Source organism: Canis lupus, chromosome 1 (assembly GCF_003254725.2).
Source record: "Canis lupus dingo isolate Sandy chromosome 1, ASM325472v2, whole genome shotgun sequence".
Taxonomy (NCBI): Eukaryota; Metazoa; Chordata; class Mammalia; order Carnivora; family Canidae; genus Canis; species Canis lupus.
Window position 1 is genome coordinate 25,166,415 of NC_064243.1, and position 26,871 is coordinate 25,193,285.

General features: G+C 38.6%; 1 long non-coding RNA gene and 1 pseudogene across 1 annotated transcript in view; one reads left to right on the forward strand and one right to left on the reverse strand.

Annotated features, from left to right (window-relative positions):
• Nucleotides 1-71: 71 nt before the first annotated feature.
• Nucleotides 72-26,871, reverse strand: part of LOC112644127 (uncharacterized) — a 37,725-nt gene continuing 10,925 nt past the window's right edge. The window contains exons 3-5 of the long non-coding RNA XR_003126163.3: nucleotides 5,690-5,891; nucleotides 4,688-5,049; nucleotides 72-4,537 (exon numbers count right to left, since the gene is read on the reverse strand). This is a non-coding gene — a long non-coding RNA (uncharacterized LOC112644127). The remainder of the gene's footprint in view (nucleotides 4,538-4,687; nucleotides 5,050-5,689; nucleotides 5,892-26,871) is intronic.
• LOC112644126 (oligosaccharyltransferase complex subunit OSTC-like) lies at nucleotides 19,346-20,363 on the forward strand (annotated as a pseudogene).

Genomic DNA, 26,871 nt, shown 5'->3' on the forward strand with positions numbered 1-26,871 from the left:
CTCTCTCTCTCACTGTGTGCCTATCATAAATAAATAAAAAAATTTTAAAAAAATAAAAAAAAATAAATTAATCAGATATCAAAGAAAGTAAAATAAGACCTAAAGTTTAACCATTTTCTAAATACCTGAGAAAAAAGTACTGTTACCAAAAAGAGGTGAACATGAGTAATGAATGTGTGGGCATTGGACTGGACATTGAATAATTTCTGTATACAAAGCATATCTTGTATTAGCAATGGAATTAAAGGTTTTTCATAATATTTAGGTTAAATAAATAAATATGATTCATTTTTCAACTTATTTGAATAAGCTTTTAGAGGAAAAAGAGTATTTCAAAGTTTGACATTAAAATCTTTACGATATCTTATATTTCTCAGGATTTTGTTTTCTTCCCTAAAAAAAGGGAAGGGGAGGGGCAACTAAATCAATGGTGAGCAAACTATTGCACAAAGTCAAATCCAAAAAACAAAAAGGCTACATTTTTAGCAAGCAATGGAAATTATATCTTTTAAAATAAGAAAATGCAGGGACTATCACTGGACTCAAGCAGTCCATTAATTTGCTGTCACTTGAGGGTTTCAAAATGTTAGCCATTTTCCAAAAATTTCATAAATGATACATACTGTAGTATCCAATTATAATGTTGTGGCTTGAACAAAATTTGGTTCTGAAAACAATTCTGAAACAAATGTATTTTATAATCTGTGTGATGGTTAATTTTATATGTCAACTTGGATGGGCCATGGTGCCCAAATATGTTGTTGAGCATTATTCTGGATATTTCTTTGGGGGTGCTTTTAGATGAAATTAACATTTAAATTGGTGGACTTTGAGTAGAGCAGATTGCTTTCTATAGTGTACATGGACCTCATTCAATCAGTGGAAGGCTTGAAGAATAAAAGACTGAGCTCCCCAAGCATGAGAGAATTTTGTAACACTCTAAACCTGAGAGCAACATCTGTTTTTCCCTGAGTTTCCAGCCTGACAGTCTTTAGACTTGAACTGTAACATTGGCTTTTCTCTGGGTTTCCAGACTGCTAGCCCATGCTGCAGAGTTTGAACTTGACAGCTTCCATAATTGCATGAGCCAGTTCCTTAAAATAAATCTTTATATATGTAAATCACTTACACACACGCGCGCACACACACACACACATCCTATTGGTTCTGTTTCTCTGAAGAACCTTGACTAATACAATCTGCTTAGTTTTCTCAAAGTGTATTTAATTAATTTTAAAATCATTTTCCCATTGCAAATAAATAAATCCTCATACCTCACAGTCCCCATCTCAAGGTATTTTTCTGACGTAGCCAATAGCTCTCACTGATTGCTTAGCGAATTCGTTCTTGAATCTCCTTTCTTTGCAGACCTAAGTGCACTCAAAGTATTAGAGACTACAGAGGTCCCAAGTGGGGCCAATGAAACTGGGTTTTCCCTCTGACAGATTAGGTTACATGTGGCCAGAAGACTCAGGTAGTACTCTTTAAGGTTTCTCCCAGAGATATCATAGAGTCTATAATTCTCAACATAACATTTACTATAAATTGGGTATGTAAATGATTGTGCAAGTTGAAGCAGAAAACTGAGTAGTGAACAGTAATGTTGCTGCTCTGGGCACAGGATTTTCATTGGCTTCGGAAACACTGGTTTTCTCATAATAATGATTTAACTGGTCAGGATGGTGAAAATGGGGCATTTGAGGTATTCCTAGATAAAATCATGTAAGGGACCCATGGTCATAAAGCAAAGGTACAATAGTTGTCAATGTTTATCATCCTGCAAAATACAAAATTATGCTTCCTCTCATTGAATTCTAGAATTGGAAAAGATGTTATAAAGATGTTATTTCATTAAACCTCTCATTTTAGAGATTAAAAAATAAGAGTCAAAGAGGTCAAAATAGACTTCATCAGACCTATCAGGTCTTAAGATTGAAATGATCTATAAGGATTACACACAGGAAGCACCAGAAGGCCCAGGCAAGCAGTAGAGTCTGGAGGCTTTGACTTACATTTCCTCCACCACAGTTGTATAAAGCAAGACTTCTTAACCAGCATTTATCTATTCTGCATAGGATGCCTTACAACAGCTGAAAAAGTAGAAAAAGAACAAAGCTGATTTATGAACTGACAGCTCAGTAAGAGTGTCCAGCTAAAAATGGATTGGGACTTCACTGCAGCCCCTCTCCATGGTGACCTTGGAAGACATTGGCTGGGGAAAATCTTTGCAATAGGCAGAGCTCCAGGTGGTACAATCGATATTCCTCTTTTGATGGAAATAAAATAGCCCAGGATTAAAATTATATAAATATATAGGTGACATATAGCTTGGAAGGAAAAAGATGGGAAGATCATGGAGAGGAAGGTCTGCAGTCATGTTTTGTGGATGGACTAATGGGAGTGGGCATACAGTGTGAAGATCTTTGTATTGTATGTTTGTGTCCACTAGAGAACATCTACCCTGGAATAGGCATTAAACAAACAAATAATCAGAGTAGACAAAATGTCAGCCAGTCCATGTCAGCCAACTCTCTCTGTCATCAGAGCCCCCAGTGTTGAACATCAGATACAAAGAAACACAGTTAACTGTGGTGTCAAGAGTGGAGACTTGGCAAGAGAAACCAGTGCTAACCCCCAAATATAGCACCATCCCTTCCAGGTGCCAAGCAACCACCCAGTGGCAAATTGAATATGTTGTACTTATTCCATCCTACAAGAACCCTCCATTCATTTTGGATTGACACTTTTTGAATCTACACATATTCTACGTATGGATTTGCCTTTCCTGTTGGAAGAGTCTCAGACAGCATCATTATTTATGGGGTTACAGAAAGTTTCATCCATCCACATGAATTCCCAATAGCATTCAACAGACTAAGGTAGTAGTTTTTAACCAGGAGTAATTCCCCGCCCTCCCAGGGGACATTTGGGAACATCAGGAGCCACAGTTGGTTGGCACGTTTGGGTGGTGCTACTGACATCTAGTGGCTAGAGGCCAGAGTTGCTGCTAAACATCCCATAATGTGTAGGAAAAACTCTGGACTAAAGAGACTCACTTATGGCAACGGAGTGCAACAGTGGGCTTACAATCAGAAGATCCACAGGTCTTGTCACATAACACAGCATCTGAAAGCAGCTAGCATTAAAGAGCAATGGAATAGCTTATAGATGGCACAGATAAGACAGGTGCTCAAAAATAAAACCATATTAAGATAGGGAGTCATCTTCCACAACACAGTATATCCTCAAATTAATGACTACTCTAGAGTGTTGTGCCCCATTAGTTAGAATACATGGTGCCAGGAACCAAACGGTGAAAATGGGAATGACCTATAAGGAATTTCTGCTTTCTTTTTCTGAAAATTCTGACCTATGTGTGTTTTGTGGTTTTTGTTCCTAAGATGGAAAACATCCACCATGGAAATTCAAAGTGTGATTTATGCCATGTACTTCATACTCCTTATGCTAAGGAGCCAGTGGCAAGGGGAGGATACCATATTGATAGAGGCGATTGATCTGATCATCAGGAGGAAGGCTTTATGACATATTGCGGACAGGGAAGAATATGGTGTATGGTTATCTCGTAGTACTTCTTTGCCTAATTTGGATGGTAAATGGACAAATAGAGTAGTAGCCACAATTTCAAAAGGGCTTAATGACCCAGGGTTTAGGCAATCAGATATGACTTTGAGTTGCTCCACCAGCTAAGCCACTAAGACCAGCAGAGATACTAGCTGTGGAAGAAGAATCTAGGATAGATTGTGGAATAAGGAGACAATAACTTATCATAACTGTAGCTTCAATCCCACATGCACCAGTGAGAACTACAGTTTTTTCTTTTAATTTTCCTCTAGTAAGTCTACCCTAGGAAAAACAATCACCATAGTCCTGGAGGAATGACTTTTGGGGCTTAGGTAAAGCAAGAGGAGCAAAGACTTGTACAAATGGACAATAATGGATGCTGTACTACCCTGCCTGGATTCCTCTTCCAACAAGGAAGGACTAATCCCCTTAACTGCTGAATGTGTTGCTGGCTGAGAACTCTCAGCTGCCAGTCCTCTCTGGAAGTTGCTGTCCCCTAAAGAGAGCCACATTGCATAGTATCACTGGTCCCTTTTTGAGGTGTATTTAAGGTGTATCGAAAGGCCATTCTGACCTTAGGGCTCCCCTTGGGCCTGCCCTAGGTGTTGTTGCTGCACCACAGCTCAGTTTCTCCCTTGGCCCTACTATGCTTCCTTACAATCCTGCACAGAAGCTAATCCTGACAGCAACTCCCCCCAAAACTATTTGTGGACTAAGCTCCATTTCCTGGGCAACTTCCTGGGGAACCTGACCTGCAACATTAATACATGTACTGCAGTCCATGCCCTTCAAGATACAGTGAAAGTATGCTGCTTAAACTTGCCAGAACTTTCCCTATTCCCTGAAAACTTACCTTTGAATGTCTGTTCACAGACACACAACATTCTCTTCCTTGCTTTTGCCTCTTCTCTTTCATGTTTGGGAAAGTTTTCTGCTAGAAGCCAGAATGACAGTTCTTAGAATGAGAAAGAAAAACATGTAAAAGGCTTACTTCATTTTTATCTGCAACAAGTACTCTGAGATAAAAAGATTGAAAAGAATTGCAATTATTTCAGTCCACCAAATATTTGGCCTGCAGCATTTGTTTATGAAACGCAAAACTCACCTTGATCTAAGCTCAAATTTACCATTACTCTTTTTTCTTTTTCTTCTTTCAAACACACTGACTTTGTTTATGTCAATCTTGATTTTAATAACCTTCAAGAAAAGTAGAACTTATATCCATTTTCCCAACAGCAGTGTCAGGTTCCTATGTTTGTCATTTCTCTTCTTGTGCATCAGTCTCTGCTTTGGGTGGGAATGGGGGGACTGGCTGGGGTGAAGGATCAGCATCAAGTGTTAACTGAAGAACAAATGGATAATCTCAACCACTTGCAATTATAGTCAAATTCTTTATTGGCCAGACCTGAGTTCGAAGTATCTCCATTCAGCAAATAAACTCAGACCATCCCTTTTAAGTGCACATTTCTATGGGGGAAAAAAAAAAAAAAACAGAAAAAGTTAAATATAATTGGGATAATTTATTTAAGTGCTTAATAGAATTCACTAGTGAAACCATCTGAGCCCAGCATTTTCTTGGGGGGTTTTTTAAAAACAAAGATATAATTGATATGCATTATATTGAAAGTTTTGGTGTACAACATACTCATTTAATATATGTATATGTTGCAAAAGGATCACTACAATAAACCTAATTAACTTCCATTACCACACTTAATTACAAAGTTTTTTCTTGTGATGAGAACATTTAAAATCTACTTTCTTAGCAACTTACAAATACACAATACATTATTATTAACCATAGTCACCATGTTGTACATTACATCCCAGGACTTATTTATTTTATACCTGGAAGATTGTACCTTTTGATTATCTTTTAATTATCACTTTTATTTATTTAATGGGACTATTCCATTTTCCTTTCATTTCTATCAGTTTGATTAGGTGTTTTTCTCAAAAAAAAGTTTATCCCTTTCATCTGATTTGTTTAATTTTTTCTTTAAATTTATCACAGTATTTAATGTTTCTTTTTTTTTTTGCATAATTAAATTTTCACCTGTATCATTTACCATCACCCAAAAACTTTAGCATTTCTTGTAGTGCAGACCTGCGGCAGATCAGTACTTTCCCAGGTTGACAGGTTTATATTTTTCTTTAATAAGTTTAAAGATGTTGTTCCATTGTCTTCTGGCTTTTTCTGATGAGGGGTCAGTCTTCATACTTCAGATCTCTATCTTTAAGATATATTTTCCTCCTGTTCTTTTTATGTGCTATTTGACATTGGCTTTCCACAGTTTAAAATAATGGACCTAGCAAGGGAAACAAAAGCAAAAATGAACTCTTGGGATTTCATCAAGATAAAAAGCTTCTGCACAGCAAAACAGTCAACAAAACTAAAAGACAACCTACAGAATGGAGAAGATCTTTGCAAATGACATATCAGATAAAGGGCTAGTTTCCAAGATCTATAAAGAACTTATTAAACTCAACAGCAAAGAAATGAACAATCCAGTCATGAAATGGGCAAAAGACATGGACAGAAATCTCACCAAAGAAGACATAGACATGGCCAACAAGCACATGAGAAAATGCTCTGCATCACTGGCCATCAGGGAAATACAAATCAAAATCACAATGAGATACCACCTCACACCAGTGAGAATGGGGAAAATTAACCACAGGAAACACCAAATGTTGGAGAAGATGTGAAGAAATGGGAACCCTCTTGCACTGTTGGTGGGAATGTGAACTGGTACAGCCACTCTGGAAAACTGTCTGGAGGTTCCTCAAAGAGTTAAAAATAGAACTTCCCTGTGACCCAGCTTTTGCACTGCTGGGAATTTACCCCAAAGATACCGATGCAGTGAAATGCCGGGACACCTGCACCCCAATGTTTCTAGCAGCAATGTCCACGATAGCCAAACTGTGGAAGGAGCCTCAGCGTCCATTGAAAGATGAATGGATAAAGAAGATGTGGTATATGTATACAATGGAATATTCCTCAGCCATTAGAAACGACAAATACCCACCATTTGCTTCGATGTGGATGGAACTGGAGGGTATTATGCTGAGTGAAGTAAGTCAATCGGAGAAGGACAAACATTATATGGTCTCATTCATTTGGGGAATATAAAAAATAGTGAAAAGGATTATAGGGAGGAGAGAAAATGAGTGGGAAATACCAGAGAAAGTGACAGAACATGAGAGACTCCTAACCCTGGGAAACAAACAAGGGATGGTAGAAGGGGAGGTGGTCAGGGGGACAGGGTGACTGGGTGATGCCCACTAAGGAGGGCACTTGACGGAATGAGCACTGGGTGTTATAATGTATGTTGGCAAATTGAACTCAAATTAAAAAATAGGAAAAAAATTAAAAATTAATTTTAAAAAATAATAAAATAATGGACCTGGGGTTTCTCCCTGCATAGTGGTTGCTTAAATTCTTATAAATTATGGGTGGATTTTTGATAAAATTTTGAAATTTTCCAACCAATATTTCCCCAAATAATTTTTATGCTCCATACTCTCTCATCTCTCTAAGTCTCCAATTATACAAATGTTAACTCATCTGATGCTTTTGTACGGGTCACTAATGTTTTGCTTTTACTTTCTAATCTTATGCTACATTTAATAATTCTGATAGAAAAATCCAAAAAAAAGTCAAAAGGTGAAGTTTAGACCTCACTTTCTTTTTTTGTTTTATTGTCTTGGCCAGGACTTACAGTTTGTATTAATCAAAAGCAAGGATAATAAGCATTTTTATCTTTAATCTTAAGGGGAAAATATCTAAAATTTCACCATAGGGAAACAGTTTTCTAAGGTTATTGAAAGATATCTTTGATCAACCTTAGAGAGTTTCCTAACTTTAAATATTTTGTTGGTTTTAAGTAAATTTTGAAATTTATTGCTTTTTTTTTCAACTCTTGGGAAAATATGGGGTAGTCATCACTAGTGTTGCTCTCCACACTTTTCAGAATGTCTCCATTTCTGAATACGTGTAGGATTGCTCTTCCTTGTCCCCTGGAAGTCAGGTTGGTTGTGTTATGTGGTGAGCAGAAGAGATCTGGGTCACATATGGGCAGAAATCTTCAAAGCCAGTGTGTTGTAGTTTGCCAGATTCCCTTCTTAGTGATTATGTAAGTATGTTTAGAGAAGGAGCTTCCATCATCCTGGTTCCCTCATTGACTATGATGAGCAGGGTCTTTTTGCCAATATTCACTTGATGAGTAACATGAAAAAAAATGTAATTTTATCATGATCAACTGTTCAGATATGAGGGTTATTTATTCACGCAGATTAACCTAGCCTAATCCCTTATTTTTCTTTTTATGCTAAGCCACTCTTTCATTTAAGATACTTACATCTGATTATAATATATTACTTACTAATATTTTTTATTTCATAGCTTCCTTTCATAGATAGTATTATACTTGGCATACCTAATAGTCAAAACCAGGTAAGGAATGCAGCTTAGGGAATATTTCTTTAAAAAATGTTTTCTTCCTAGTTGAATATATGGTCCCTTCCCTCAGGGAATGATAACTAGACAGTTTATTAGAAAAAAAGTGAATAAGTCCTGAAAGACAATTCTACATGTGCCATGCAAGCTTGGAGTAAAAAGAAAAAGAAATATTTTCTGGAATAGCAGAAATAGTGGAATAGCAAGTTATACAGTTTGCCTTACTAATAATAAACAGCAAAGTTAATCTGTAGGAGTGTGAATTTGATTCTATAGACATCAAAGATTTTTAAATAAGGGAGTTTTTTTTTGTTTTAAGAAGATGATTAATATTGCAATAGGATGAATTGCAAGAGGTGGGTACTAGAGGTCCTGAGAGGTTGGGAGGGGCAAGGATTTTTCATTGTTGATGTGAAACAATGAGGATCTGGACAAAGGGATGGAAAGGAAGGAATAGCTTTGAGTTTTGCTGAGCTACATGGTTTACAGGTTTATTTGTCTGACTTAGCACTTGAAAACCTAACATTCTTTATTTTTGTATATTGTGAGCTATATAAATAGAATCTGTAACTAGATACACCTTTATTGGACAACCACCTCAAATATATTAGTTTATATTATTGACTCAATATGCTAATGTTTAACACTAAAGCCAAAAGTGAAAACACAGATGCTATAAGGAAAGTTAAGTTGGCAGCACAAACCTCTGGCAATTAAGGTAGGGTATATTTTGTTTGTTTGCTTGTTTTGTTGCCTTCTGTTGTACAGCAGGCATTTGTGATTCAGGTATATTTTTTTATTCTGATAGAAAAAAATCCTCCCACTGAAACAAAAGTACCATTATAAAGAGCTAGATGGGATCAACAGCACCCTATTTTGTCATGTCTTGCATGACTAGAAGGGGTCACATTCAGGGACTGTTGATCAGACTTTTTTGTCTCCTTTTTAAAAGACATTCTGGGAGTTGTGATATTTTTCCATGTTCAAAAGTATTGTTTGTCCAGGGAAGAGGGTTTGGGTGTCAAGCATAGGGCATTTTGGAGTTTCTAAAGTGGTCACTTTGAGAGTCATTTCATAATATATTTGTTGGTATGTCTTTCTTCCAGTTCTGGTTTTGTTACCTTCTCTCTGTTTTCAATGTAAACAGTGGTACAAAGGGAGCTATCTTCCTGCTGCTCAAAATAACTACTTACTTGGGTAAAATTTATAATGTTGAATTCTACTTTTAGCCAGGAAATGCAAACAAAGCTTGGAGACTGCTTGTTCCCTGACCCCAAATTCATTCCATGTTGCTATAGCATCACCCCTGAGAAAATGGGCCCGCCTGTTTTCCTCCCCATAGATGCACTCAATGGGCTTTTGTCAGCTCTTGAATTATAACATTAAAATTTAAACACCAGGGATTTAATGGAGGATTATTATGACACTCCAGTGCATTCTTTCTGTTGCCATTAGCAACAACCAATGGATGAAATAAAATAATTGTTTTAAGAGATGCTATTTTCCTAAAAGATGAAGGATCTACCCCACATTCTGGAGTTTTATAAACTGGTTTGTGTGGGACTGTTACCATGAGAAGAGTACTGGTAGTCTATAATATCAATCCAAGGATTGAAGGTATTTTTTTTTCTTTTGGTTCACCAATCTACAAAAGCCAGATATTTTCACAGGCTCCCAGAAGATGAACTTCAATTTGCTGCTCCCAAACACATTTTCCACTGTCTGGAAGATGTGCAAAGGCAATAGTACAGCGTTCTTCATCTCAAATCCTTCAAAGTGCTGTGAGAATAAAAGATCGCTGCCAAAAGCCCCAAAGAGATCTGTCTGTCTGTATGGTATGGTAATAACTGAGGTTAGTCCAGATAGGATTCTGGGAGAAACTCGGCTATTGAAACCTAATGAATGGAACTGAGAATTTCTTGTTACAATGCTGTTTGTTTCTTCAATTGGTCATATTGTTGGACATAAGAAGACATCAAAATAAATATTAAAAGCAAGATATTGTTGGATTGGTTTTTGAATTTTCATTTGGTTACATATTCTGTGCAATTTTCTTATAGGTAATTTTGTATCTAGATTTATTTTCTCTACCACCTCTTTGCCTACTAATTGTGTGACATTTTTACTTCCTCCCTGATCTAATGTCAGCATCCAGGTTTACATTCAGGATTGTATTTTTCTTTTCAGCAACAGAGATTACAACTTTCATTGCTCTCCCAGCTACTAGAATATGGATGCATCCTTTCCTCTCTTTTCTCAAAATATTTTGAAATTTTTTTGGTCTTTGGAGTAAATTTAAGTTCATTATATAAATAATACAAAATTAATAACAGGCAATAAATAAACTGTTCTTTGGATTTTCACCACCCAGAGATAATACTTCTTAACCTAAGTGTGATTTTTCATATACAGCAATGAAAATTAGTCTTGTTTTCACCAAAGATTTTTTCAGGGTCCCCCTGGCCTCTTCCAGAGGCAACTCTATTACGAGTGCCTATGTTTTCTTTCACAGGTAGTCCACACAAACATCTATATATGTGCTATTTTTGCATGAAAGTGATAAATTTTACATTTTTCAGTGTCATGCCTTTTTATGAAACAATAGGTCTTGAAACCAGAATTCATATGAGGAACAATTTAGGTAATATTGTTGTGGGCCAGAGGGCTTGGAATTTGAGGGAGGAGTGGTAGGGATTTTCCTTAAGGTTACCTGTAAAAGCAAGCACAGTGTTATTTGTTAGGTTGTATGGAGCTGATCAATAAATGGAAAAGACTATGAACCATGTTCTTATTCACACTTAAGATAACACTGAGAAAATCCTGTCCATAAAAACAAAAAATTATCAACATTATTTTTACTTGTCATGTTTTGGGATAATTTGACATGGTTTGTATAGAACAACTAATTTCTCTCTCTAGTCCCTAAATTAGAGATTTTTTAATAGTTCCCTGTCATTTGGGGTGGGGCAAGATGGCAGAAAATTAGGACCCCCAAGTCACCTGTCCACACCAACTTACCTAGATAACTTTCAAATAATCCTGAAAACCTACAAATTTGGCCTGAGATTTAAAGAGAGAACAGCTGGAATGCTACAGTGAAGAGAGTTCACACTTCTATCAAGGTAGGAAGATGGAAAAATAAATAAAAAAGCATCCAGTGGGGAAGGGGACCGGCTAGGAGCCGGGCTAAGGCCGGGCAGTGAGAGCCTCAAGGACAGGAAAGCCCAGTCCCAGAGAAGCAGGAACTTTATCAATCTTTACCAATCTTTACCTGCTTTACCAAAGCAGGAACTTTACCAATCTATGGAAAGGCGCTCGCAGGGAACTCGGGCAGGATCCCAGGAGGGGCAGTGGAGTCACCAGGTTGCGGGGGTCACTAACAGAGGAAGTGCGCCCTGCGGGAGAGCACGCCACACACCACAGGCTGAGCTCCCTAAAGGGCTAGAGCGTGTGCCCGGCAGGGCCCTGGGAGCAGTTCAGGCGGAGGCTCAGGCAGCGGCTCCCTCCGGAGGGGGCTGCCTGGCCCTGAGAGCAGTTCAGGTGGCGGCTCTGCAAGGAGGGGGCTGCGCGGCCCGGGAGCACAATTCCAGTGGTGCAGGCCCTGGGGACCAGGGCACTGGGGGACACGGCCCAGGATCCGGCACTCCCCTTGGGACAGGCGGAGGCCGGGAGGACACAGGACAGCAAGGACGCTCCTGCTGCTGGGCGCCCCTGAGCTGTACAGATAGGCGCCCCCCTACCCCGGAGCATCCAGGCCCTTGCGGAGGGGAAGCTGCGGTAGTTACTGCAGGACCGGACTCCAGATCTGGAGAGCTGGCCACTGCCAGTCTTGTTGTTCCTCCCTGTGTCACCTTATGCCTGGGATGGAGCAGGGCTACCAGGGAACAGGGGCCTCACAGGATAAACAGCTCCCACTGAGTCCGGCACCTGGCAGGTGGCAAGGTAGCTCCCCCAGGTGCACACACCTGAGAGTAAGCACAGCAGGCCCTTCCACCAGAAGACCAGCTGGAAGGACAGGGAAGAGCAAGTTCTTGACCGATGAGTGCTGGAAAGCTCAGGGGAAGTCGAGGACTTACAGTATATAGAATCAGAGGATACCCCTCCTTGGTTGTTTTGTGTGTGTGTGTGTGTGTGTGTGTGTGTGTGTGTGCGTGTTGTTTTGTTTGGTTTTTGTTATTTGTTATTTGTTTGTTTTCCCCTTTTTTCTCTTTTTTCTTCATTCCTTTTTCCAGTAAAACTTGTTTTTAGCCACTCTGCATTGAGCAAAATGATTAGAAGGAAGAACTCACCACAAAAGAAAGAATCAGAAATAGTACCCTATCCCACAGAATTACAGAATTTGGATTACAATTCGATGTCAGAAAGCCAATTCAGAAGCAAAATTATAAAGCTACTGGTGGCTCTGGAAAAAAGCATAAAGGATTCAAGAGACTTCATGACTACAGAATTTAGATCTAATCAAGCTGAAATAAAAAAATCCATTAAATGACCTGCAATCCAAACTGGAGGTCCTAATGACAAGAGTTAATGAGGTAGAAGAATGAGTGAGTGAAATAGAAGACAAGTTGATAGCAAGGAAGGAAGCTAAGGAAAAAAGATAAAAACAATTAAAAGACCATGAGGATGCAATTGTAAATGGGATTGACTCCTTAATTTCTCTTTCTTCAGTCTCATTGTTAGTGTATAGAAATGCCACTGACTTCTGGGCATTGATTTCGTATCCTGCCACACTGCTGAATTGCTGTATGAGTTCTAGAAATCTTGGGGTGGAGTCTTTGGGTTTTCTATGTAGAGTATCTGGCCATCAGCAAAGAGGGAGAGTTTGACTTCTTCTTTGCCAATTTGAATGCCTTTTACTTCTGTTTGTTGTCTGATTGCTGAGGCTAGGACTTCCAGTACTATGTTGAATAGCAGTGGTGAGAGTGGACATCCCTATCTTGTTGCTGATCTTAGGGGAAAGGCTCCCAGTGTTTCCCCATTGAGAATGATATTTGCTGTGGGCTTTTCATAGATGGCTTTTAAGATGCTGAGGAATGTTCCCTCTATCTCTACGCTCTGAAGAGTTTTGATCAGCAATGGATGCTGTATTTTGTCAAATGCTTTCTCTGCATCAATTGAGAGGATCATATGGTTCTTGTTTTTTATCTTGCTGATATGATGAATCACATTGATTGTTTTACAAGTGTTGAACCAGCCTTGCATCTCGGGGATAAATCCTACTTGGTCATGGTGAATAATCTTCTTAATGTGTTGTTGGATCCTATTGGCTAGTATCTTGTTGAGAATTTTTGCATGCATGTTCACCAGGGATATTGGTCTATAATTCTCCTTTTTGGTGGGGTCTTTGTCTGGTTTTGGAATTAAGGTGATGCTGGCCTCATCGAACGAGTTTGGAGGTATTCCATCTCTTTCTATCTTTCCGAACAGCTTTAGTAGAATAGGTATGGTTTCTTCTTTAAACGTTTGATAGAATTCCCCTGGGAAGCCTGCTGGCCCTGGACTTTTGTGTCTTGGGAGGTTTTTGATGAATGCTTCAATTTTCTCCCTGGTTATTGGTCTGTTCAGGTTTTCTATTTCTTCCAGTTCCAGTTTTGGTAGTTTGTGATTTTCCAGAAATGCGTACATTTCTTCTAGATTGCCTAATTCATTGGCATATAGCTGCTCATAATATGTTTTTAAAATCGTTTGTATTTCCTTGGTGTTGGTAGTGATCTCTCCTTTCTCATTCATGATTTTATTAATTTGAGTCATATCTCTCTTCTTTTTAATAAGGCTGGCTAATGGCTTATCTATCTTATTAATTCTTTCAAAGAACCAACTCCTGGTTTTGTTGATCTGTTCCACAGTTCTTCTGGTCTCTATTTCATTGAGTTCTGCTTGAATATTTATTAACTCGTCTTCTGCTGGGTGTAGGATCTATTTGCTGTTTTTTCTCTAGCTCCTTTAGGTGTAAGGTTAGCTTTTGTATTTGAGTTCTTTCCAGTTTTTGGATGGCTGCTTGTATTGGCGATGTATTTCCCCCTTAGGACTGCTTTTGCTGTATCCTAAGGATTTTGAATGGTTGTATCTTCATTCTCATTAGTTTCCATGAATCTTTTTAATTCTTCCTTAATTTCCTGGTTGACCATTTCATTTTTTTAACAGGATGGTCCTTAACCTACACATGTTTGAAATCATTGCAAACTTCTTCTAGTGATTTAGTCCTAATTTCAAGGCATTATGGTTTGAGAATACGCAGGGGACGATACCAATCTTTTGGTATCGGTTAAGACCTGATTTGTGATGCAGTATGTGGTCTATTCTGGAGAAAGTTCCATGTGCACTTGAGAAGGATGTGTATTCAGTTGCGTTTGGACGTAAGGTTCTGTAGATATCTCTGAAAAGCATAAGATACCTAGGAATAAACCTAACCAAAGAGGTAAAGGATCTATACCCTAAAAACTATAGAACACTTCTGAAAGAAAATGAGGAAGACACAAAGAGATGGAAAAATATTCCATGCTCATGGATTGGCAGAATTCATATTGTGAAAATGTCAATGTTACCCAGGGCAATTTCCACGTTTAATGCATCCTTATCAAAGTACCATGGACTTTCTTCAGAGAGTTGGAACAAATCATCTTAAGATTTGTGTGGAATCAGAAAAGACCCCGAATGGCCAGGGGAATATTAAAAAAGAAAACCATAGCTCAGGGCATAACAATGCCAGATTTCAGGCTGTACTGCAAAGCTGTAGTCATCAAGGAACTGTGTACTGGCACAAAAACAGACCCATAGATCAGTGGAACAGAAGAGAGAATCCAAAAGTGGACCCTCAACTTTATGGCCAACTAATATTCGACAAAGGAGGAAAGACTATCCACTGGGAAAAACAAACAGTCTCTTCAATAAATGGTGCTGGGAAAATTGGACATCCACATACAGAAGAATGAAACTGGACCATTCTCTTACACCATACACAAAGAAAAACTCAAAATGGATGAAAGATCTAAATGTGAGACAAGATTCCATCAAAATCCTAGAGGAGAACACAGGCAACACCCTTTTTGAACTTGTCCACAGTAACTACTTGCAAGATACATCCAAGAAGGTAAGAGAAACAAAAGCATAAATGAACTATTGGGACTTCATCAAGATAAGATTTTTCACAGTGAAGGATAGAGTCAAGAAAACTAAAAGACAACCTACAGAATGGGAAAAGATATTTGCAAATGACCTATCAGATAAAGGGCTAGTATCCAAGATCCATAAAGAACTTATTAAATTCAACACCAAAGAAACAAACAATCCAATCATGAAATGAGCAAAAGACATGAACAGATATCTCACAGAGGAAGACATAGACATGGCCAACAAGCACATGAGAAAATGCTCAGCATCACTGGCCATCAGGGAAATACCAATCAAAACCCCAATGAGATACCACCCCACACCAGTGATAATGGGGAAAATTAACAAGGCAGGAAACCACAAATGTTGGAGAGGATGCAGAGAAAAGGAACCCTCTTGCACTGTTGGTGGGAATGTGAACTGGTGCAGCCACTCTGGAAAAGTGTGTGGAGGCTCCTCAAAGAGTTAAAAATAGATCTGCCCTACGATCCAGCAATTGCACTACTGGGGATTTATCCCAAAGATACAGATGCAATGAAATGCCGGGACACCTGCACCCTGATGTTTCTAGCAGCAATGTCCACAATAGCCAAACTGTGGAAGGAGCCTCGGTGTCCATCGAAAGATGAATGGATAAAAAGATGTGGTTTATGTATACAATGGAATATTACTCAGCCATTAGAAATGACAAATACCCACCATTTGCTTCAATGTGGATGGAACTGGTGGGTATTATGCTGCGTGAAGTAAGTCAATCGGAGAAGGACAAACATTGTATGTTCTCATTCATTTGGGGAATATAAATAATAGTGAAAGGGAATATAAGGGAAGGGAGAAGAAATGGGTGGAAATATCAGAAAGGGAGACAGAACATAAAGACTCCTAACTCTGGGAAACGAACTAGGGGTGATGGAATGGGAGGAGGGCAGGGGGTGGGGGTGAAAGGGTGACGGGGGGCACTTGACGGGATGAGCACTGGGTGTTATTCTGTATGTTAGTAAATTGAACACCAATAAAAAATAAATTTATTATTTAAAAAAAAGAAAAAGAAGTTACTGTGAAAAAAAATGACAAATACCCACCATTTGCTTTGATGTGGATGGAACTGGAGGGTATTATGCTGAGTGAAATAAGTCAATCGGAGAAGGACAAACATTTTATGGTCTCATTCATTTGTGGAATATGAAAAATATTGAAAGGGAATAAAGGGGAAAGGAGAAAAAATGAGTGGGAAATATCATAAAGGGAGACAGAACATGAGAGACTCCTAACTCTGGGAAATGAACTAGGGGTGGTGGAAGGGGAGGTGGGCAGGGGGTGGGGGTGACTGGGTGATGGGCACTGAGGGGGGCACTTAATGGGATGAACACTGTGTGTTATTCTATATGTTGGCAAATTGAACACCAATAAAAAAATTTGTATATATATATATATATATATATATATATATATATATATCATATATAATGAAAATTAACCACAGTCATCATATATATATATATATGACCATGAGGAAAGATTAAGGAAAATGATTGCCTCAGAAAGAAAAATCTGTTTAACTGGGGTGCCAGAGGGCCTTGAAGAGGACAGAGGGACAGAAAGTGTATTTGAACAAATCATAGCTAACAACTTCCCTAACCTGGGAAGGGAAGGGAAACAGGCATTCAGATCCAGGAGATAGATCCCCCCCTAAAATCAGTAAAAACTGTTCCACACCCTGACATTTAATAGTGAAACTTGCAAATTCCAAAGATAAAGAGAAGATCCCTAACGCAGCAAGAAACAAGAAATCCCTAACCTTTCTGGGGAGAAGTATTAGGTTAATAGCAGACATTTTCACAGAGACCTGGCAGGCCAGAAAGGGCTGGCAGGATATATTCAGGGTCCTAAATGAGAAGGACATGCAGCCAAGAATACTGCATCCAGAAAGGCTCTCATTCAGAATAGAAGGAGAGAAAAAGAGCTTCCGAGATAGGCAGAAATGGAAAGAATATGTGACCACCAAACCAGCTCTGCAAGAAATATTAAGGGGAACTCTGTAAAAGAAAGAGGAAGTCCAAAGAAACAATCCACAAAAACAGGGACTGAATAGGTATCATGATGACACTAAATTCATATCTTTCAATAGTAACTCTGAATGTAAATGGGCTTAATGATCCTATCAAAAGGCAGGGTTTCAGAATGGATAAAAAATCAAGACCCATCTATTTGCTATCTACAAGAGAGTCATTTGAGATCCAAGGACACCTACAGCCTGAAAATAAAATGTTGGAGAACCATTTGAATGGCAAATGGCCGTTCAAATGGTCCTCAGAAGACAGCAGGGGTAGCAATCCTCAGAGCAGATAAATTAAAGTTTATCCCAAAGACTATAGTAAGAGATGAAGAGGGACACTATATCATACTCAAAGGATATATCCAACAAGAGGACCTAACAATCATGAATATTTATGAATATTTATGCCCCTAATGTGGGAGCTGTCAAGTATATCAATCAACTAATAACCAAAGTTAAGACATACTTAGATAATAATACAATAATACTGGGAGACATTAACATGGCACTTTCTGTAAATGACGGATTTTCTAAGCACAACATCTTCAAAGAAACAAGAGCTTTAAATGACACACTGGACCAGATGGATTTCACAGATATTTACTGAACTTTACATCCAAACGCAACTGAATATTCTTCTCAAGTGCACATGGAACTTTCTCCAGAATAGACCACATACTGGGTCACAAATCAGGTCTTAACCAATACCAAAATTTTGGGATTGTGCCTTGCATATTTTCAGATCATGCTTTGAAACTAGAACTAAATCACAAGAAGAAATTTGGAAGAAATCCAAATACATGGAGGTTAAAGAGCATCTTCCTAAAAGATGTAAGGGTCAATCAGGAAATTAGAGAAGAATAAAAAGACTCATGGAAACAATGAGAATGAAGATACAACCACTCAAAATCTTTGGAATACAGCAAAAGCAGCCCTGAGAGGGAAATACATCGCAATACAGCCATCCCTCAAAAAACTGGAAAGAAATTAAATACAAAAGCTAACCTTGCACCTAAAGTAACTGGAGAAAGAACAGCAAATAAAACCTACACCAAGCAGAAGAAGAGAGTTAATAAAGATTTGAGCAGAACTCAATGAAATAGAAACCAGAACTGCGGAACAGATCAACAAAACCAGGAGTTAGTTCTTTGAAAGAATTCATAAGATATATAAACTATTAGCCAGCCTTATTAAAGATAATAAAGAAAAGGAGATTAATGAAATCACGAATGGAAAAGGAGATATCATCACCAATACCAAGGAAATTCAAACAACTTTAAAAACTTATTATGAGCAGCTATATGCCAATAAGATTCTAGGCAATCTAGAAGAAATGGACGCATTTCTGGAAAACCCACAAACTACCAAAACTGGAACAGGAAGAAAAAGAAAACCTGACAGGCCGATAACCCAGGAGGAAATTGAAGCAGTCATCAGGTTGTACTACAAAGATGTGATCATCAAGACAGTGTGATACTGGCACAAAAACAGACACACAGATCAATGGAACAGAAGAGAGAATCCAAAAGTAGACCTTCAACTCTATGGTCAACTAATATTCGACAAATCAGGAAAGACTAACCACTGGAAAAAAGACAGTCTCTTCAATAAATGGTGCTGGGAAAACTGGACCGCCACATGCAGAAGAATGAAACTAGTCCATTATCTTACAGCAGACACAAAGATAAACTCAAAATGGATGAAAGATCTAAATGTGAGACAAGAATCCATCAAAATCCTAGAAGAGAACACAAGCGACACCTTTTTTGCATTTGCCACAGCAAGATCCAAGATACATCCAAGAAGGCAAGAGAAACAAAAGCAAAAATGAACTATTGGTACTTCATCAAGATAAGAAGCTTCTGCACAGCAAAAGAATCAGTCAACAAAACTAAAAGACAACCTACAAAATGGGAGAAGATATTTACAAATGACCTATCAGATAAAGGGCTAGTTTCCGAGATCTATAAAGAACTTATTAAACTCAACAGCAAAGAGACAATCTAATCATGAAATGGGCAAAAGACATGTTCAGAAATTTCACAGAGGAAGACATAGTACATGGCCAACAAGCACATGAGAAAATGCTCCGTGTCACTTGACATCAGGGAAATACAAATCAAAACCACAATGAGGAAACCCCTGCCGCCACCAACATGGAGACCTTGTACCGCGTCCCGTTCTTAGTGCTCGAATGCCCCAACCTGAAGCTGAAGAGGCCGCCCTGGGTGCACATGCCGTCGGCCATGACGGTGTATGCTCTGGTGGTGGTGTCTTACTTCCTCATCACCGGAGGAATAATTTATGATGTTATTGTTGAACCTCCAAGTGTTGGTTCTATGACTGATGAACATGGACATCAGAGACCAGTAGCTTTCTTGGCCTACAGAGTAAATGGACAATATATTATGGAAGGACTTGCATCCAGCTTCCTGTTTACAATGGGAGGTTTAGGTTTCATAATCCTGGACCGATCAAATGCACCAAACATTCCAAAACTCAATAGATTTCTTCTTCTATTCATTGGATTCGTCTGTGTCCTATTGAGTTTTTTCATGGCTAGAGTATTCATGAGAATGAAAACTGCCGGGCTACCTGATGGGTTAAAAAATGCCTTTTGACAAGAAATCCGTGGATATTGGATTTGCCCCTGTTAATGAAGTTTTAAAGGCTGTACCAATCCTCTGATGTGAAATATGGAAAAAGAGTGAAGCAGCAGAAAAGAAGCATCTCGTGAGAAATAGGAATCATATTAAAGCTTGAACTAGAATGTCTTCTTGGTATCAAAGAGACAAATTTCTCACAGTATTTCTCCTGCTGGCCTGTACTGACACACCAGTGATGTTTAGTGGCATTTTCTTCTTAGTTTTTCATTTCTTAAAGAAAATATACTCCCATTTCCACAACTATAATATTGAATAAAGTGATTATTTCTTATAGCTCCCTTAACATTTTGTGGAGATGACATTTCTGACTTTCAAAAATTAATGTAAAATCAGGAAGCGAGATCCCATAAGCTGAGAACTCTGATCAGCTTTACCTATGGTGCTTTGCCTTTAAACAGTGTGACAGTACATTATTCAGATATGTGTGAGACTGTTTCTGCCCAATAAGATGTATGAAAGGAGCAGAAATAAATAATTTTTCTAATTAAAAAAAAAACCACAATGAGATGCCACCTCACACCAGTGAGAATGGTGAAAATTAACCACAGGAAACACCAAATGTTGGAGAATATGTGAAGAAATGGGAACCCTCTTGCACAGTGTTGGTGTGAATGTGAACTGGTACAGCCACTCTGGAAAACTGTCTGGAGGTTCCTCAAAGAGTTAAAAATAGAACTTCCCTGTGACCCAGCATTTGCACTGCTGGGAATTTACCCCAAAGATACTGATGCAGTGAAATGCCGGGACACCTACATCCCGATGTTTATAGCAGCAATGTCCACAATAGCCAAACTGTGGAAGGAGCCTCGGTGTCCTTTGAAAGATGAATGGATAAAAAAGATGTGGTTTATGTATACAATGGAATATTACTCAGCCATTAGAAATGACAAGTACCCACCATTTGCTTCGATGTGGATGGAACTGGAGGGTATTATGCTGAGTGAAGTAAGTCAATCGGAGAAGGACAAACATTATATGTTCTCATTCATTTGGGGAATATAAAATATAGTTAAAGGGAATAAAGGGGAAAGGAGAGAAAATGAGTGAAAATATCAGTGAGGATGATAGAACATGAGAAACTCCTAACTCTGGGAAACAAACAAGGGGTAGTGGAAAGGGAGGTGGGTTGGGGATTGGGGTGACTTGGTGACAGGCACTGAGGGGGGCACTTGATGGGATGAGCACTGGGTGATATGCTATATGTTGGAAAATTGAACTCCATAAAAAAAATTTAATTTAAAAAATAGTTTCTTGTCATTTGCTATCAAAAACAATGTTTCAGTAAACATCTTTGCAAATATAACTATTTTTAAACATATTAATATACTTGTACTCTAAATTAGTAGAAGTTGAATTACTTAGGTCAAAACATAATGTACATAGATGTTCACCATCAGAGAACCAGACCAAGCATATAGGAGTACCTCTGTGATTTGAGGGCCCCTTTGAACCAATAGTGTCACTTTGGGAAGCATAGTGGAAATTGAAATTTCCTCAGGAGGAAAGCTCCACTTTTCATATCAAGCTGAGAAGTAGCTGGGCCAGGCTGACTGTGCTCTTGAATAAATCATTTTCACCTGACAAATGAGTCTTATTAGTCTATTTTAACCATATAAGTAATTGAGTTCCAGTTGACCCACCCAAAAAAATGGGACTGTCACTCCAGAGAGTCACAAGGCCTCCGTGGATCAGGTGTTTAGCTTTGCCAAGAGCACAATAGCAAGCTATAACTGGTTTCAAAAAGTCATACCTGGTAGCTATGCCAAAGGGACAATGAATCTGAAACCCCAATGTCCCTCAGGGTAGAAGCTGTTTCACTTTGCCAGAAACCCCAACTTCCTGAAACTTTTCAATGAAATTTGAACTCAAAGGTGTGTTCTATAAGCACTTACCTATATGAGGCTTCCATGATTGGGAGAATCCCCTTAGCACTTTTCAGATGAGGAAGAACATTCAGATATAGAAGCAAAAACAGCCATACATTGAGATGGCCCAAATTTCTCAACCTCTAAAGTCCCATTAGCTTATTTTTCCCACTGTAAAGCCTGCCCAAACTCCATTCACTTGAATCTGGGTGCCCACTCACTCTATGGGACTGGATAAGATAGTGACCTGGGTGGTTGTACCCAGTAGTTTCCCAGCATAATGAGAGGGACTGGTGTGTATGTCCTTTGGTATCTCTGGGGGACAGGAAGACCTCTCTGTAAAGCAATTGGGATTGGTATAGATAGGAAGACAGTAATCAAAGGGTATGGAGGGAGAAAGGGGCTCCATGCCAGTAAAAGAATTGCATTCAATTTGAGCAGGTTTTATGCACATACTAGCTTATAGCTCAATAAAAAGAACTTCTAATGATTTTGCTCTGTCCAAAGTATTGTGTTGAGTAGCAAGGTCCTCAGTGCTGACACTAGTTATTTTTTGGTTGTGGAGCTTCTTTGGTTCACCATTTATAGCCACATTGCCTTTTAGCTGAGGTTGTAAGGCTTGCTTTCCCATTGCCCTGGTAAAATTAGCTCATCCACCCTCCCAGAGTAGAATGAGCAATAATCAAGGCACTGTTTGGGCAGCTTGGTTCAATCCTACCTCTCACTGCTCTAAACATTTATTAACAGGCAAGACAATAGACCACACCACCTTCCCCTTGCCCAGCATTTGCTGTCAGATCCCAAAGAGTCTTATCAGATTCTCAGACCTGGCCTGCAGGACCCTGTGCTTTCTTTTCCACAAGTAGCATCCCATCCTTGTCACTAAAACTGTTAAAGACTTGAGAAGGGTCTAATTTGTTCTCTTACAAGTTAACAAGTTAGGATTTGTATGGAGGGTGGGGGGACATAAGGGTGATATTCTTGTAGGACCAGAGGGTTGGGGCCTTGATAGGGAAGACTAAGGGACGCCTTGACAAGCATGATAAGCAACGTGAACATCGACCTATTTTTCAGGGTTCCTTTTGCTCCTGAGTCCTATGGAGGTGACATAGATGGGCCCAGATATAGTCTACATATGAGTAGTTTGTGTTCCAGGAGAGGAACCCTTAGCATAAAGAATGTCAATTAAAAAAAAAAGACTTTATTTATTTATTCATGAAAGACACAGAGAGAGAGGCAGAGACATAGGCAGAAGGAGATGCAGGATTTGATCCCAGGACCCCAGGATCATGACCTGAGCCAAAGGCAGATACCCAACCAGGAGCCCCAAGAATGTCAATATTTATAATGAGAAATAAGCATGTCTGTTCTTCAATCCAGAGGGAGATATTATCTTTATTTTAGCAGACAGTAAGCATGCCTGTAATTTGTTCCAGGGGGAGATACCATCTCTATCATTCAAAGTTATTCAGTATACAAAACAACCTTAAAAAGGTAGTCTTAGAAGAAAAAAGTCAATGCCTCTGTTCCTAAGATGTTTCAAGCTATGAGACCATGGAAAACTGTTTCTCAACACATTCTATGGTTTGGATGTTCTTAAATGTATTCAACTCCCCATTCTCCATTCCCCATTGGTTGCCATTCTTTTATTAAAAAGCAGTGCCAGCTGCTGTAATAATCCTTATATCTTGTTGAACAGGTGTGTCCAAGAGTGACTCACTCCCTAATGTGGAAAAAAAGAAATGATAAACCTCATATTCTTATTTTTTCTAGAAAAGTAACTGAATGCAGAGACTATAGAATATAATTTCTTAGTACATTTGGGTTGCTCTAACGAAAACAGACTGGTGGCTTTTAAGTAACAGAAATGTATTTTTCATGGTTCTGGTGATAGGGAAGGCATTGACTGATTCAGTGGCTACTTCCTCCTTCCTAGACAGCCATCTTTTCACTGTATCCTCACTTGGTAGAAAAGATAAAGGCACTCTCCAAGGTTTATTTTATAAGGGCATTAATTCCATTCATGTGGACTTCATCATCATGACTTAGGTACCTCCCAAAGTCCTACCTCCAAATATCATCACACTAGGGATTATAGGTTTTCACATATGAATTTTGTGGGGACACAAACATTCAGTCCATAGCAAAATTAATAAAGAATCTTAAAAAAAAGATAATATCAAAATTCTATGAACCTTTAAGTAGAGGAAATTTTAAATTCTTGGGGAAGAAGTTGCACAAAAAAAGAATAATCATATAATAAGAATAACAATAAGATTAAGATAATCTGATGGGCTTTAGGACATGCTACCTAAAAATATTGACACATTGGCATATTAATTATCTTAAGCTGAAGGAGCTTAAGAAAATGGCATAAGTAGGAAAGTCTTTCTGGCCTTTCCTCCCCTTCTCCTCAAAACAGGTCATAAAACCCTCCTGTGGGATGTGTCTTTCCTATACCCAGACGAAAGAAGCATCCTTATCTCCAAAGACAAAGGAATGCCAGGAAGAATCCAAAAGTAGGATTTACTGTTTTCCTCAGTTAACTACAATTACTTCAGATTCCTCAACCTATCATATTTCTACACTACTGCCTACTCTTCATCAATATTTTTAAAATTTTATTTTAAAGACCTGTTTAATTAAACACATTAAAATATGTTTATATTTTTATTTAAAAGAGGGAAAAGAAAAAAAGAGGTAAAAGACCTGTTCAAAAAAGATTCAGAAGTCCTGAGGTAAACAAGAGGTGAAGATTGAGAGAAGGGGGGAGTGCTAACTACATACTGGGTTTAAAACCATGTTTTGACATTTGAATGCTAAATTTATGGGATACACTTTTAAAAAGTTCTCTTCTGCTGCCATGGTAGAGTGTTCTTTCAGATCTGGGAGAGAAGGTCACATTTATTTATTTATTTATCTTTTTAATAATAAATTTATTTTTTATTGGTGTTCAATTTGCCAACATACAGAATAACACCCAGTGCTCATCCCATCAAGTGCCCCCCTCAGTGCCCACCACCCAGTCACCCCACCCCCCACCCACCTCCCCTTCCACCACCCCTAGTTCGTTTCCCAGAGTTAGGAGTCTTTATGTTCTGTCTCCCTTTCTGATATTTCCACCCATTTCTTCCCCCTTCCCTTCCCTTCTATTCCCTTTCACTATTATCTATATTTCCCAAATGAATGAGAACATATAATGTCTGTCCTTCTCCGATTGACTTACTTCACTCAGCATAATACCCTCCAGTTCCATCCACGTTGAAGCAAATGGTGGGTACTTGTCATTTCTAATGGCTGAGGAATATTCCATTGTATACATACACCACATCTTCTTTATCCATTCATCTTTCAAAGGACACTGAGGCTCCTTCCACAGTTTGGCTATTGTGGACATTGCTGCTATAAACATCGGGGTGCAGCTTGCCATCAGGGAAATACAAATCAAAACCACAATGAGACACCACCTCACACCAGTGAGAATGGGGAAAATTAGCAAGGCAGGAAACCACAAATGTTGGAGAGGATGTGGAGAAAAGGGAACCCTCTTACACTGTTGGTGGGAATGTGAAATGGTGCAGCCACTCTGGAAAACTGTGCGGAGAGTTAAAATAGATCTGCCCTACGACCCAGCAATTGCACTGTTGGGTATTTACCCCAAAGATACAGATGCAATGAAATGCCGAGAAGGTCATTTTTAAATACTCATCCATGATATAATAATGTAGGATATTTTTCTGAGTAGGATTGCAGGAAAACCAGCAGAAATATTTTTAGTTTTATTAAACATTTTAAATACCATTCCAGTTTGGTACAGATTCTTCCAGAAAATGTAAATAGAGAGAAAAGAACCCCATTTCATCTTATAAGTCAAATATTATCTTAATAATAAAACTAGATATATTAGTTTTCCATTATTGCTGTAACAAATTATCACAAGCTTTGTTGCTTTAAACAACAGATATTTATTAGAGTCCTAGAGGCCAGAAGCCTGACCCAAGTCTCACCAGAGTAAGATCAAGGTGTTGTGTCTCTTTCTGGGACTTAGGGGGGAGAATTGATTTTTAGAGGCCACCTGTGTTTCCAAGCTTATGGCATCTGCCATCTTCAAAGACATCAGTGGTAGGCTGAGTTCTCACACTGTCTCTGCTTCTCCACAGATGGGGAATGTACTTTTAAGAACTGAAAGAATTAGGTTGGGTCCACTCAGGTAATCAAAGCTAATCTTCCCTTCTCAAGATCCTTAATCACATTTGCAAATTTCCTTTTCCCAAGTAATATAGATTTCAGAGATTAGGATATGAACATCATTTGGTGGGGGGGCCACAATTCTACCTACCACACCCAAGAAGTTAGTATGAGAAAGGAAAACTAGAGGTCAAGTATTTTTTTTAAGATTTTATTTATTTTGAGAGAGTGTGTACCTGCCCCTAAATGCAAGTATTTAAAACAATATTTTAGCGAAAGAATACTTTGTGCCTCTTAATCCATGATCATATTATGATCAAGAATTTCAACATTGTTGAATAGCTTAGAAAAACCTATAAATTTAATTTGGTATGTTAAAAGAAGAAGACATAAGGGTAGGTTGGGCGCCTGACTCTTGATTTCAGCTCAGGTCGTGGTTTCAGGGTAGTGAGATCAAACCTGGTCTTGAGCTCCATGCTCAGTAGGGAGTCTGCTTGAGACTCTCTCCCTCTCTCTTTCTAAAATAAATTAATAAAATCTTTAAAAAATAAAATAAGAGGACATATAATCATCTCAGTAGCTACAACAATTGCTAAAATTCAATTATTTATGATCTTAAAAACCCTTAGTAAACTAGGAATAAAATAATTTTTGTAATCTGATAAAAGAAGTCAACAGAAAACCTTTGAGACAAAACATTCCTTTCAACATGGAAGTCTAAGTCAAGTAAGACAAAAATAAAGTTCTAAAATTTGGGGAAAGGGACGCCTGGGTGCTCAGGGTTGAGTGCCTACCTTTAGCCCAGGGTGTGATCCTGGAGTGCCAGGATCAAGTCCCACATTGGGCTTCCTGCATGGAGCCTGCTTCTCCCTCTGCCTATGTCTCTGCCTCTCTTTCTGTGTCTCTCATGAATGTATAAATATAATCTTTAAAAATAATAATATA